This window comes from Leptodactylus fuscus, chromosome 6, assembly GCF_031893055.1.
Source record: "Leptodactylus fuscus isolate aLepFus1 chromosome 6, aLepFus1.hap2, whole genome shotgun sequence".
Lineage (NCBI taxonomy): Eukaryota > Metazoa > Chordata > Amphibia > Anura > Leptodactylidae > Leptodactylus > Leptodactylus fuscus.
This window is the reverse complement of record NC_134270.1, coordinates 143316343-143332334: the sequence shown is the minus strand read 5'-3', so window position 1 is coordinate 143332334 and position 15992 is coordinate 143316343. Positions and strand designations below refer to the sequence as shown.

The 15992-nt window shown below is 41.9% G+C and overlaps 1 long non-coding RNA gene across 1 annotated transcript in view; it reads left to right on the top strand.

The window, feature by feature from the left end:
• Positions 1-15992, top strand: part of LOC142208787 (uncharacterized) — a 532067-nt gene that overhangs the window by 76483 nt on the left and 439592 nt on the right. The window lies entirely within an intron of this gene.

Genomic DNA, 15992 nt, shown 5'->3' with positions numbered 1-15992 from the left:
ATTTGGGGCATCACCAGAAGTTACCCTCCTGATTCTCACAACCTGTTACCTGACCACACTGTCACTCACAACCAAGAGATAAAGGGGTTGTCCCATTACAGACACAGAATTGGGATACAAGTCACATCACTGGGGATACAGCACATTTCCTGCACATCCTGCTCATTCTTCACCTTCCGCTCTCCATAGACTTCTATAGACACATGTAATCTGAGTCATGTGACTTGAAGTCCATCTGAAGACAGATATGCAGAATTTTTAAGAGAAGGAAGAGCAGCAGGGAAACAGCTTGATAGGAGCACAAAGGCATTTCTCTCTGATAAGATATATTACAAAGTTTCTTACTGTTTTTACTATTATTTCACGCAAACTTTATTGACATGTCAGTGTCTATTTAGGCTATACTACTTCTTTATTGTGCACTGGTAGCAAAAAAGCTAAAAAATCTGACTTATGATTTGTAACATGACAAATCTATATACTATTGCGTGAATCTATCTCACCTTTGATGAATCCAATGTACAAACTAATATCACCATGTACTATGATGTACATCTATTCCACGAAATGTACAGACTAATAACACACGACAAAGAAAATATACACAGTGATGTCACGAGATAGAAAGTATTGACACCATGTCACTGTGCATACATAATGTGTGCGGTGATATTACAGATCCAGAATAATATTAGCACAGTGATGTCACACCTAGTGCACCCAACAATGTTACCGCAGAAAGCTAACGCAAACACGTGCTGCGTTCTGACTGTCCAGAAACTTTTTCTAGTTGATAATTTTGGTAATTGGGACCCAGCAATGTTACAGTAAAGAATAACATATACAGTGATGTCTAATACTCTATGACTATTTGGAAAAACACTGTGCTCAACCCTTGTCCAAAATGTGGCAACTGGGCCACGTCCCGATCACACATTGGAAAAGCAAAAATTATTACTGTTCTGTGATCTCCAGCCTTGTTTTTTGTGGGTAGAGCTATAGTTTTCAGTTTTTCGGGGGTCCCTCTAACATATTGATTGAGTTTTAGACTTTTTTTTAGGGGTTAATGAAAAAATGGCAATTTTGCTATAATTTTGTGGAAATTTTAGGCCATTCTGTCCCTTATAACTTTGTTAGAAGGGTCATTAAGAATGTGACTATAGTGACCATACCATATATCTATTTTGGCTATATGTGGATTTTTAATGGTTTTTTTTTTTTTTTTTTTTTGCATTAAACCTAAATTATGTATTGCTTTCACTTTGGGTTTTATGGGGAGTTTTTTTTTTTTTTTACTTAGGGGGGAAGTGCCGGCGTATACGGCAAGCTCTGCTCATGCTGAGCCGTACACGCTGGCACATCCCATTCACTTCAATGGGACTGCTCGCAGTGAAAGAAGCAGTCCATTCATTTCTATGGGGAGCGCTCGTATGCCGGCTCCCATAGAAATGAATGGGAAGTGTTCGGCAGCCCTGCTGTAGCGCCGGCGTGTACGACTGTGATACACGCTGGCGTTACGTAGTGTGAATGCCCCCTTACAGTGCATTCACTACACTGGATAAACATTTTACTGATATAGATGAGGGTCCAAGGGTGACCTAAATAATAATTTGTAAACACAATGGGGGAATAGGGGGTTGGACGTTTATCCAGCGTCCTTAATGCACTGTAATAATTCTGCCCATATAACCCCTTTAGTTGTTTGTTTTTCCAAGAAAAGAAAATGGCATCATCCAGCTCATCAATAGCGGTCTCTCGGCCAAGAAAATTGCCAAACTTCATCATGTGAGTGCCATGACAGTTGAAAGAATATGATATGAAGTCTGTCCATCCATTCAAAAGCCAAGAGGTGGACATCCAGGCAAAATATCGGATTCAACAGGTTGGCTCATCACGAGGGTTCTGATGGAGGTGGCTCATATGCTTCATAATAGTGAGATCGCAGACATCCATACAAGCACCATGCCACGTGTTATACAATTCTGGAATGGTTGCCCGAAAAAAGGTGAAGAAGCCTTGGCTTCAGTATCGTCATAAGAAGCATAGGCTAGAGTTTGTAATAAAATGTATGAAACGTGGACAGTAGAAGATTGGAAATAGGTGATGTTGAGCGATGAGACCAAATTCAATAGACTTGGTGAAAATGGATCTTGAGGAAACAAGGCAAATGCGGACCAGGTTGCGAAATTGAAGGAACTGTCAAATTTGGTGGAGAAGGCCTGATGCTATGGGGTTGTTTCACAGTCAAAGGTGATGGATACTTGACCAGGATAGATGGTGGTGTCAATGCTGAGCTATATGTGAGTATCCTAAAAGATGAGTCACTTCATACACTTGAATACTATGGGTATGAAAAGGACAATATAGCGTTCCAGCAGGACAACGACTCAAAGCAGTGATTCAATGACAATGAAGTAGAGATGCTGCATTGGTCTCCACAGTCTCCAGATCTCAACCCAGTCAAATATTTGTGGGTAGACTTGAAGAAAAAGCTGTAGTCATAAATAAGTGAGTCAACCAGTACGCACCAAGATTGGGAACGTGTTGAAGAGACCTGGGATCAGAATCCAGTTTAGACATGCTTGACTGTGATCGAGAGCATAACCAATTGAAAGTAAAAGGTGGATTTAGAAAATACTAACAAAATAATTCAAATTTAAATTTTTGGGAGCAAAACAGTAACAATGCGGTTACATGACAAGCATCATCATAACTAATCATATGCTAAATAGTTGTAAGTCAAATTTATATATGAGATAGCCAAGATGATTGTCTATAAAATGCTGGTAGCCTCACGTTCGGAGCTGTAGTGGATGGTGAAATATGGAGCCTGAAAGTCACAAGGTCTAAACATTGTTACCCTTTTGCTCCTCAGTGTAATATGCTGCACCGATAGAGAACAAATGAGAGCTTTTAGTGTCAGGCACCAGAGTAATCTCCGCTGGTGACGATGTGGGCACAGTCCCTGCACACCTACCATGCCATGATGTAATACGGCAGGAACTGGGGTGAAAAGGAATTGCAGAAAAAAATTGAACAATAAATATTAAGAGCCCCAAAAATGCAGAAATGTCCTATTACGCAGTGTGCTGTGACCATGTGATAGACATTGTGTATAGTAATTGTACTGAAATTAAACTAACAAATGTCCTACTTGTGTCATTGTCTGGGACGGACTACCAAGTCTTGATTTAGGACTTGTAGTTTGCCAAACTGAATTCTTTTGGCACGTCCTGTCTAGCACATTGGCATGAGGTACACTCATGAATCACAACTCTCATCATTATTTATTGAGTTATTTGTGTGCGAATGACAAACTGCCTTCAATTGCTTCTCAAGCACATGTCCCTACTAAGGGCTCGTTCACATCTCCGTTGTGAACTCCGTAGTTCAGGTTTCCGTTTCCTGACTAAAACAGAGGCAGGAGACGTAAACCTGCAGGACTCTTTCATTTGAATGGGTGAAAGAGATGTCCGGCCGTGAGCGGTGGTGAGTGTTTTAGGCTCTCCACCGCGAAACCAGGTTTTATAATCCGGACACAGAGTCGGACATGCAGTACTCTGTGTCCAGATAAAGAAATCCGGTTTCGCGGCGGAGAGCATAAAACGCTCACCGCTGCTCACGGCCGGACCCAGTCTGAGCTTTCCGACTTCTGACATGCAGAAGACGGAAAGCTCAGAACGGACAGGTGAACGCTAGTGTGAACCTAGCGTAAAGGGTATATGTGCCTAACACCCTGGAAGGGTCCACTTACAGCACTAGGATGTCGAGCCTATGTCTGCACAGTAAGAGGAGAGTTCTCTCTGATTGGCTGCCAGGAAGGGTTGAAAGATGGAAGAGAAAACCTCTTATGTGTAACATCAGTCCAATGAGAGATTAGATGGTTGACCATGTGTGGTGTATGCTTTCTTCAAAAACATCAGATAGAGATTAAAAACTGCAATATTTATTTTCTAGAGGTATAATTTAATAAAAAATCATGAAGGTATAGACAAATCTCTTAGACCAAGTGACATAGTTACATAGTGGACTGATAAAGACCGATGTTCATCACGTTGTAGAGTTTTATACCTATAGATAAGCCAAGACAAAACAACACCGTTTTCATGTCAAAGACCAACATCCACTGGCAACCAGATAGATCCCTTGATCAACACTAGAGATGTGCCCATGTGACCCCTGGTGGTCCAATCACAGGCCTCAATGGTGAGCCTCAGTGTATGGCGTCATAGGAAAGCACCAGACGCCACGAGGAGGCCCAAACGAAGTATCGGAAGAGGAATATGAATGTTTTTAGTTTGTAATTGCCCCTGCCCCTGGGCCTCCACCTATTATACTCTGGGGTCTGAAGTGACTCCACAGTATAATGCATTGACCATTTTAGTTTGTCTAAGACTTGTAGAGTCCCTCTCAGGGAATGGCTAGCATGCATATTGTTTGACCCAAAAAACTTATCACCAGTGAACTTCATCTTCCATTTTTCTGGTTTGGTATTGGACATTCTCTAACATAAGCAAAAGAACAGAACTTTATGTCATCGGCAAATACAAAGACAGGTAAACAGTTAAGGCTTTGTTCACATCTGTGCGTGGTCTCTGTCTGGCTTCGATGTCACAGTGTCCATCAGAAATTGCCAGACAAAAAAGTTTGACTGAAATCGACTTCGTCTATCAATGGACATCCAATGGACCCCATTATAGTCAATGGAGTTTGCATCCATCACAGATTGGATCCACTTTTGTCTATTTTTACGTTTTTCTGGCCATGGACAACACAGCACAGATGTGAATGTAGTCTAATGATCCAGATACAAACCCAGGGTTCTCCATTTCTATCATTAGTCTAGTGTGAATGTGGCCCAATGATGGCTACTCCTTGAATATGGTCTTTTATTCAGTTTTAGATCCAAAAATATACAGAGCTGATGTATACACTATGAATGATATATTATACTATATCGATGAAAAGGTATCTATAAGATGTGTTATCTCAAGGACAATTAAAAAGATTAAGAAGAAGGATTGAATGAGTTAATCATAATCTAATACATCCATTGCTAATATGCCGGCCACACACCTAGTTAATCCTGACAGGTGACAAGTATATATGCAGATAATCCAGCACAATGGAAAAATGATTAGTCCATCATATCTGTATGGTCAATGAATGGACACTATATATAAGGAACTTTTAATTTAATGGGCAAACATGACTCTCATACCTTTGTAGGTATAGTATAAAAACAGATACAATACAATCCGAATACAAGAATGGCCCTTATGGGGTCCCAAAGGTCCAGCAGTGGTTAATCCCATTTGATACTGATTTGTAAACAGTCATTTGCTACTAAGAATTATATTTTAATGGGATTATTCACAAATCATTTAATAGACTTTAGGGATGGAAGAGTAAACCTAGAAATAAACATTAGAAGTATATAGAAAATGATGATGCAACCGATAGGGGAAGAATTTACCCGGGGGAGAGGGTTAAAAAGAAGTCTACCAACTCCCCAAAGCATATTCAACTGCACCATAAATGGATAAATATACCTTAGTTGTGTAGGTTTGGAGGAAAATAACGTTGAAGTCTTATGAAAATTAAGCAGTTGGTGCACTGGGGGTGGGACTGCTTGCCGTCACATACTCTGGGGTCAGGGCGAGGCCTGTGATTGATGGGGTGTGCCAACATCATGAATGCTTGAGTATAATATTGGTTCAAGGGTGACACCAAAGTTTTGGGTTCAAGTTGAACCTGAAACTTTTGCAAAATTTGGGTCGAAAATTCAGACTCAGTACCCCCACCAATGAGCTAACCACAGGGCCTATGGTGCCACCCTAAATCGCACAGCTCCGTTCACTGTAACCCAGAATCGGAGAAAGCTGCAGTACCCTTCATGGCCACTGTATAGTGCTATTTCCAGCACCCCTGCAGTACCCCCACCAATGAGCTAACCACAGGGCCTATGGTGCCACCCTAAATCGCACAGCTCCGTCCACTGTAACCCCGAAATCGGAGAAAGCTGCAGTACCCTTCATGGCCACTGTATAGTGCTATTTACAGCATCCCTGCAGTACCCCCACCAATGAGCTAACCACAGGGCCTATGGGGACACCCTAAATCGCACAGCTCCGTCCACTGTAACCCAGAATCGGAGAAAGCTGCAGTACCCTTGATGGCCACTGTATAGTGCTATTTCCAGCACCCCTGCAGACCCTTCAATCATTTGATCAGTGGTGATGTCGGGAGTCAAAACCCGACCAATGTGATATTTATGACTCAGGTGTATTCTAAGGATAAGTCATCACATAAGTCTCAAAAAACCCTTTAAATAGGACACATTTTATGCCACATCTAGGTCTGCGCATCTTAGGCGTCACGCTGAATGCCAATTCTTTTCATATTTGAGCATTGAAGCCATAATCAATTCTTGACGTGACAGACATTACGTGCCCAGCTAATGGTGTGTTACCTACAATATGCCAAAGCAAATTCCGTACATGCCAGAGGCCTTGTACTATAATCCATATAGCCATACAGTGAAAGTCAGAGCGTGTTGCACAATGCCAGCCAAAGCAAATATGTGGTAATGTCTGCACAATCAGTAAGACTAATACCGCAGTGATGTTTGTATACAAGCAAAGATATACAGCATGGCTGAATCAGTTTTCCATACTCTTATGTAAGTCACAGACCGTCATATCGTTCCTAAATTCTTCATGCACGACGACTGGGGACATGGGAGTAATCATGATTGTTTTTGTAGAGTTAGGTCATGATGGTTGTAAACTATATGGAATTTCTCTTTCATAGGTTCCATTGACTTGAATGAAAACTGACAATTCAGGGGTATGGCGAGGGAGAAGGATCGGGCATGTCAACTATCAACATGTCCAATCTTTTTGTTCTAAGGGAAATATGCCACCTCCATATCATACTTGCCAATATTTGCTGGCAGTGGTATGGAGAAAACAAGACGTTGGGAGAACCAAGCCCCCTTCTTTTCAGACTATACCCATATGAGGGTGTGCCGTACCATCTTTTCATGACGTAAGCATGAAAATATGGTGGCCATGTCCCTTTTTGTGACAAGTATGCTCCAGATGTGTCTGATGGCAACTTAGAACTTTCTACTAATTTATAACACATGCATGCTCATCTGAGCCAAGTATGTATGTGTATGGGGACTCTACAAGGAATAGTTATTTTGGACTTTAAATGTGTATGGTCACTTTAAGATAGACTGAGGTGAGTTCAGAATAGTATAAAGTCATCATGGAGATAAGTATAGTGTTTTAGAGGGACACACATTTGTATGGCACATTAGTTCGGGCACATCTCCAGTTGGCACGTAGGTTTGTAAGGTGTGTATGAAGTCATTACACATCGCTCCCTTTATAATATATCCATACAGCCAGAAAAAACAAGCTGGCCGGGTTCACACAATGTATTTTGGCACGGAATGTGGCACGTAGACGCCGCGGGAGCTTTTGCGGGCCGTATACGCTCCCATTGTTTTCAATGGGAGCCGGTACCGTATAGCGCGGCGCATACGATCCCCGCTCCCATTGAAATCAATGGGAGCGTGAACGGCCCGCAAAAGCTCCCGCGGCGTCTACGTGCCACATCACGTGGCACGTTACACCGTGTGAACCCTCCCTAAATCTAACCAGAAAATAGAATTTAGGTTTGGAAGGTATCATCTACTCCTCAGATGATCCCGCCATTACTAGCTGTATCTCATGCACAGGGGCCTCACTGTTTATTGTGGGACTGCTGCATGGGGGTGTAATGTATGCCTGGACTTATTCGGTACTGTCCCTGTATGACTATATGTAAGTAGCTGTATGTTTTCTTATATCTGTTATTTTACTATCCCGGCATTTTCAGATACCTAATGTATATGTATTTCACTTTTTCAGTTTTATATCTGATCTAGGGAAAGGGGAAGTGTGACTAAATATTTTTAATTATGTTTTAATTTTTTTCAACTTTTATGTTTTTTGGGTTTTTTTGTGGGACTTGAACACCAGGCGGTCTGATAAGTAATACAATACACTGGAATGTATTTTGAAATCCCTATGCTTCTATTATAGGCTGTCTAGCACAGTCTGTACAACCTCTCCCCCCCCCCCCCCACACGATATATAACCCCATTTTCTGGCCCATCACATGGTATATAACCTCCTTTTACTGACTCAACACACAGTATATGACCCCTTTTACTGGGCGACTACAAGGTGTATGACCCTGTTTTTTATGGCCCCGCACAGTATACACTGTCTACCAATAAGTATTTGGACACACATGCAAATAAAGATATCTGCGGTCGTGATGTACATCACGCCTTCCGCCGTTAAATAGAAAACAGCATATTGGCGTTAGTCGCCAAGGGCCGAGCTGTCCGAATTCGAGAAAGGGGTAATTGTTGGGTACCACAGAAATGGTCTATCCGTAAGGGACATAGCAAGCAAACTGAATTACCCAAAATTGACAGTGGCCTATGTGATTATGAAGTGGAAGGTGAACAATGATTGTCAGAATGTGCCCTGAGTCGGTAGACCCCCAAAATTGGGAGGGAGAGACCGATGAGTGCTGGCCAGAGAAACCGCACCCAACCGATGGCTCACATACACCAGGAGTGTCACCAGGCATCCGGGAGTATTGTGTCTATCAATACCATCTGTAAGGAAGCATCTGCTGGGTCCTACCAACTATTGGATAGGAAGAAAGGTTGTTTTTCTATTCTACCACAGGGGTCCAAATACTTATTGGTAGCCAGTGTATAACCCCTTATGCCACCCCCACAGTATATGACTCCTTTCTTATGGCCCTCACACAGTATATGACACTTTTTATCCCCCCACCTGAAACAACATATGATCCCTCTTTTTATAGCCTCACACAGTTATTATGACACACACACAGTTTAGGACCAACCTTTTTTTTATCCTTCTTATGCGCAGAGTTTATCACTCTCCCTCCATTATATATTAGGATACTACCTATTGTATTATTGCAATAGATAAGTATCCATGATGTATCTTTTCTTTCCTTTCCTAACCAATTGTAAGAATCCTCCAAATTTATATATTGCCAATAACTGATTGATTGAATGATCACATTTGCTTTTATAATAAATAAATCGTTAAACTTTCTTCTCATGAAAATTTTTTGTGACAATATAGGGGTGTGATAGTATCAGCAAGCCAAGACATCCATATAGGGTAAAGCAAAGTTTAGTTATATTTAGGATTGTAGTGCACATTATGGGATATTGGTGAAAGGAAGAACCCAGGACATTTGGAGACCCACAGTTCTAAAAAAGCTAATATCCAGAGTGGAGACCAGGAAAGAGAGCTAAGTCCTGGCCGTCATTAGAAGAACAGTATAATACAGTATAACAGTACAAAAACAATGTATACAGTGATGTCACAGTACCTGGGTAATGCACATAGTGATATCACAGTACAGGGATAATACACACAGTGATGTCATGGTACAGGGATAATACACACAGTGATGTCACAGTATAGGGATAATATACACAGTGATGTCACAGTACAGGGATAATAAACATAATGATGTCACGGTACAGCCATAATACACACAGTGATGTCACAGTACAAGGATAATACACACAGTGATGTCACAGTATAAGAATAATATAAACAGTGATGTCACAGTACAGGGATAATACACACAGTGATGTCACAGTATAAGAATAATATAAACAGTGATGTCACAGTACAGGGATAGTGCACACAATGATGTCACAGTACAGGGATAATATACATAGTGATGTCACAGTACAGGGATAATACACACAGTGATGTCACAGTACAGGGATAATATACATAGTGATGTAACAGCACAAGTGACCTGTGTAGATGCTGAATGTTGGGTCAGCTGTGGTGTGAGACACTCACTGCGGACTCAGTTATAGCCAATAGGGTCTGCTATTGTCCGTTGTTCAGGTCCCTGGCAGAATTCCACCATATTTTACCATTCGGCGTAAAAAGCACATAACACATGTTAAAGATATTAGAAAGTTGAAGATGAAGATGAAGGAATTCCCTAACCCCAAGAATTGCGAAGGAGGTTTCATAGGAGGTTCTTAATGAGCTATAACATCTAGGCACAAAATGAGCGTGCAGGTGATATTGGATGTATAGGTCTCTGCATTTGTTCGTTGGGTTTTACAGTATGGAAACACCCAAGTAATCTTGTTCAATTCTTTCGGTAACTCTCATACACTTTCATCAGCCATCTAGTCTAAAATAGGTCGGGTGCCCCTATAGATCAATATAGACCAATGACATTGGGTATGACAGCGCTGTACACTACAGTTACTTTTTGTATGTGCCATTTTACAAAACCTGAAATCCCTTTAAATTTGTTATTATTATTATTGTTTATTTAAATAGCATCATTAATTCCATGGTGCTTTACATTATTATATTAATTCCATGATGCTTTACATTTGGGGATTACATACAATACACAGAATATACAGGTAGATATAATACTAACAATGACCGACTGGCACAGTGGGGTAGAGGGCCCTGCCCGCGAGGGCTTACAATCTATGAGTGAAGGGGGTAGAGACAGAAGGAGAGGGGGAGACTGTACAAATGGCAATGCGGTGATAGTGTTATTGGAGGTTGTAGGCCTTCCTGAATAGGGGAGTCTACAGGGCCTTCTTGAAGCCTGTGATTGTGGGGGTCAGTCTTATGTGTCGTGGTAAGGAGTTCCAGAGTATGGGGGATGCACGAGAGAAGTCTTGGAGGCGGTTGTGTGAGGAATGGATGAGAGCAGAGCGAAGTAAGAGGTCATTGGAGGATCTGAGGTTACGTGTGGGCAGGTAGCGGGAGATGAGGTCAGAGATATATGGAGGGGACAGGTTGTGGATGGCTTTGAATGTTAACGTTAGTAGCTTGAACTCAATTCTCTGGGCTATGGGTAACCAGTGGAGGGACTGGCAGAGGGGAGCAGCCGATGAGGATCGGGGGGTGAGGTGGATTAAACGAGCAGCGCAGTTTAGGGTGGACTGGAGGGGGGCGAGGGTGTTAGCTGGGAGTCCATGGAGAAGGGTGTTGCAGTAGTCTAAGCGGGAAATTATGAGGGCCTGGACGAGCATCTTAGTGGTTTCAGGGGTGAGGAAGGAGCGGACTGGGTGGATGTTCTTGAGTTGGAGGCGGCAGGAGGTGTTAAGGGTTTGAACGTGTGACTTGAAGGATAGATCGGAGTCCAGGGTTACCCCAAGGCATCGGGCCCATGGGACAGGGGTAAGTGTGGTTCCGTTAACTTTGATAGATGGGTCAGGTGGAGGGGCCATACGGGGTGGGGTGAAGATGATGAACTCTGTTTTCTCCATGTTGAGTTTGAGAAAGCGGGAGGAGAGGGAGGAGGCTACAGCTGCCAAACAATCTGGAACTCTGGCCAGCAGGGAGGTAATGTCTGGTCCAGAGATGTATATTTGGGTGTCATCGGCATAGCAATGGTATTGAAAACCATGTTGGATCTTCTAAGTACGACCTCTGCTTCTATTTTCATACCTTAGAACTCAGAGATAGGACTGTAAACCCTTTCACACTTCCATATATGATGAAACTTTGATAACTTAATCCTTTCTTTCAACATTCTTCATTACATATATGAGAAAACATCATTTGTTTAATCCATTCACTCACCACGGTGTCTTTAAGACTGCGAGAAATTCTTCTGTGCTCTTAGGGCACCCGTTCATCCTTCTCGCTCCACCTGCCATATGAATCTCCCCTATCAACACATGGCCTTGTATTTGCTTTTATTGAATTACCTTGCTACTAACACAATTGTCTACTACAAGTCTTTCTGGTGATCACCGAGGATCCCAGTGGTTGACTCCCATAATCTCATTCACAGGGAAGGGGATGACTATCAGCAGGAAAAACACAGGTAGCGAACCACAGCTAAAAAACAGTGCAGGAAAAAATGCAGCAAAAACGACATAGGACTAATGTCCAATACAGATAACACACTTGATAATGTCACAGTAAGAGATAACTAATGGGATTGTCTGAGCTAAAGTATTTTCTATGGCGTATCCTCAGGATAGACCATAAATACCTGATTGGTGGAGGGCCAACAAGTGGCCCCCAGACCAACCAACTCTACGAAGCTGCGTCTGGCACTGGAAGCAGAAGGCTCCATTCCCTGTATAGTGGTCAAATGCCGTCATTGCAGCTCAGCTCCTACTGACTTCAATGAACACTGAGCTGACGTGTCGGAGTCCTGCACTTTAAGGGGATGGAGCTTTCTGCTTCCATTCCTATATAGTGTATAGAACAGGCACCAGACGCAGCTATATGTAGCAGGGGGCAGCCGTTGGCCCCACACTTATCAGATATTTGTGGCCTATTCTGAGGATAAGTCATAAAAAGCTTAAGCTTGGACATCCCCTTTAAGTAAGGAAATTGAAGCACTGGAAACTGGAACTTAGTCAACGTACAAGGATAATGCAAATATGATGTGACGATACAATGCAAGTATCAGCCTCTTAGTGAAGTTACAGTTGATGCTAGTTCACACTAGTGTCACCTGTCCATTAATAGGGTCCATTGGAGAACCAGAACCACAGAAAGGCAGACCGACCTTTTAAAACTGAAACTATCAGAGGAAAAAGTCCTCCGTCCTCACTGCGAAGGATTTTCCAACAGAGATCCTAGAGCAGATATGAATGTAGCCTTAGAAATGATAACAAAAGCCTGCTGTTATGATGAATTATCCAAATGAATGGACAGGCCAGCTGGATTCCCGCAACACCATTGCCTCCAAAGAGACATTAGGATTAGAGATGAGCGAACAGTAAAATGTTTGAGATTCGATATTCGTTTCGAGTAACCCCTCAATATTCGACTACTCGAATCGAATATCGAACCCTATTATAGTCTATGGGAGGAAAATGCTCGTTTCAGGGGTAGCAACATTCGATCAAATAGAACTTACCAAGTCCACGAGTGAGGGTCGGGCTGGATCCTCCGAGAAGTCTTCTCCGTGCAGCGTCCCCGCGGCATCTTCCGGCTCTGAATTCACTCTGCCAGGCATCGGGCCTGGGCAGAGCCGACTGCGCAAGACCGCACTACAAGCAGACATGCGCAGTCGGCTCTGCCCAGGCCCGATGCCTGGCAGAGTGAATTCAGAGCCGGAAGACGCCGCGGGGAAGCTGCACGGAGAAGACTTCTAAAGATAGGAGAAGAACCAGCGTTGATTGGCCGACTGTATAGCATTCAGCCAATCAATGCTGGTTCTGCATCGAACTTTTCCATTCGAATAGCGAGTGGTACTTGATCGAGTACGAGTATTTCGAATACCGTAGTATGCGATCGAATACCTACTCGATCGAATACTACTCGCTCATCTCTAATTAGGATTAAAAAAAATGCACCAAACTCACAAGTTACAGTTTCATCGGGAGGTAGTTGTTGGGGGCTATGTGATGGTATACAGCAACAGAAAATTTAGGAGGAAACACCAGTGAATTCCTGTAAAACCTAAGGTCTTTGTATGTACAGGCAGTAATGCACTGAAATAAAATGTAAATGTTGAAGTCTCTATGTAGGGTTACTCAATAAAACAATCTGTTACACCCATACAATAAATTTCAAACATAGTTTAAAGTGTTTGGAGAAGGACAGTAAATATTTTCAGAATTGAATTTTAAAATTTTAATTTTTCAAATGAAAAAAAATATATATAAATAATTTACATGCTAGATTTTGTTTAGCCAAAAATATCCAAAAAGATTAAAAAACTAAGGAAACACAAATAGTTGAAGAAACATTTTAATAGCCACATAAGACAATATTATAATTACTTCTACGGACTCAAATACTATAATTTTAATTCAACCTCAGCTGTATCAAGCAAATGACTAGCACGCAGTATCATATTAGCTAATGACTACCATATTCACACAGAAACTATCTGGCATGTTTTACAACTCCGTGACCGACATACAGTATAATTTTCAAGAATGAACAATATAAAATTCTAAGAGTAGAATATGACACACTCAAACAGGGTTATAAGTACCAAGAAATAGGGTAAGAACGTTACGCAGCGTTTCTGCATACCGCACATTGCTCCTTCTACACTACTTACAACATACAAAGCCAATCATCATCTTGGTTCTCCGTAGGAGACTCTGCCACAGATTCTGCCTAAAATTGAAGGAGAGAAAAGGACTAGTCTATGGGGTCCACAGGCAACACTTTACATTTGACAAGCTCGCCATTGTTCGGGTTCCCATGCAGAATGGAACGAGAACGACAGAGAGCCGAACGCTAGTGTGAACCTAGTGTCAAATAGGGACATACAAGTGGGTAAGCTTAAAGGGTTGGTCCGGTTGCAATAAAGTACTTCTTATCCACAGGGACTCCAAGAGAGCTTGACAACTTGGTAGTTGCTTTTGCCAAAATAGAATGCCTGTTTGCCAAAGTAGAATGCCCATTTATCTCTGGCACATTTCTTCAAATAAGGGTGCAAAACATCCAAATTATTGTGATCATTTGGAGCTCAGCAGGTGAACCCCCAAGAAAGTTATCACCTATACTGTGGAAATTTATTGAGTTGGGAGAAAAAGCTATATAATGTGTATGGCCAACCAAGGTTAGGCCAATCAATATTATATTGGTGTTTGTGTGAAAGCCCAACTGGCCAGCTGTGTAAAGGGCCTATGGTGAAGGGTTTAGTGCTGCAGCTTCTTCATGATTGTAACAACATGTTCATTGGTCACATGGACTTTCTCCAGCTTAATCCTATTCAAGAAAATGGGGTTGAGCTACAATAACATGCACAATTGCTGCACAATGTATGGAGCTGTGCTTATTGTTTGGTCAGCTGATCAGTGTTGGTGGCAAGACTCATCAGTAGGTCAAGATAAATCATCAATGTAAAACGCCCATCTAGGTTTATGTTTTACACAGCAGGTTACAATGGGGGTTATGGGAAAACAAGGGAACCCTTGATTTCTGCATTGTACACTCCATTGTGATGCTATATCTAACCAAACTGGTGTTTGTTTTCTGACGACTGATGTTTCCATCCATGACTCTTGGAACTATTTTCCATCCCCCTGTTTACCATCTATAGAGTTCCTCTGGAGAGGGAGGTCCATCGCATGTACTTACCACCCAAGGGAGTGCTCTACCACTATGGTATATACGCCTTTGTATGGGGACCAAGTAGTCAACCAAAATGTATCATCTCACCATGTAATCTCCCACCATTATTAGTGTTGTCTACTATGTCTGTCCACTTATGTCTCCTTTCTGATGGGCAAGCATGCTTCTTAATGCATATAGGTTTCCATTCGAGGGGTCTCCAAGTAAACGCCCCGAACAAAAACCTGAATGCAGATGTGAATGGGGACTTAGACAAAGAAATTCAAGTGGTGTAATGTACAAGGTAGATAGATACAAGTGGCGCGGTATGAATGGCACCATGCTGGGTGATTGAAAAATGGAGTCTTAACTACAATATTTGGCTACCAGAAGGGGGAGGTACAATAGGTCCATGAAGCAAGTGGAACCAGTAACAACAGGGGGCGCCATCCTGTACATCAAAGAAATGTATCTTTGTACATATGTGCAAATGGGTAAACTAATGTACATAATGTTTCCAGCCCTTGAACAAAAAATAGTCACTGAAATCTAAATAAAATATTCCGCAGAATTAATTCCTAAAAATGAAGTCATAAATTCTACAAATTGCCGGTACACATGAGCCCAAACTGTCTGTGCTACTAGATAAACTTTAGTAAAAGGACTTTAATGTTTTTTCCTAGCCACCACCCAGGATAATCTTCATGTAATGCAAGGATGCATAACTTGAACAACTTGTCACCAGCTGTAAAAATCAGTTAGAACACGAGCAAAAACTAGGACAGACATGTTTGTAGTATTACTCTGAACCCCTTCCAACATCTTGTAAAATAATGATTTACGCTA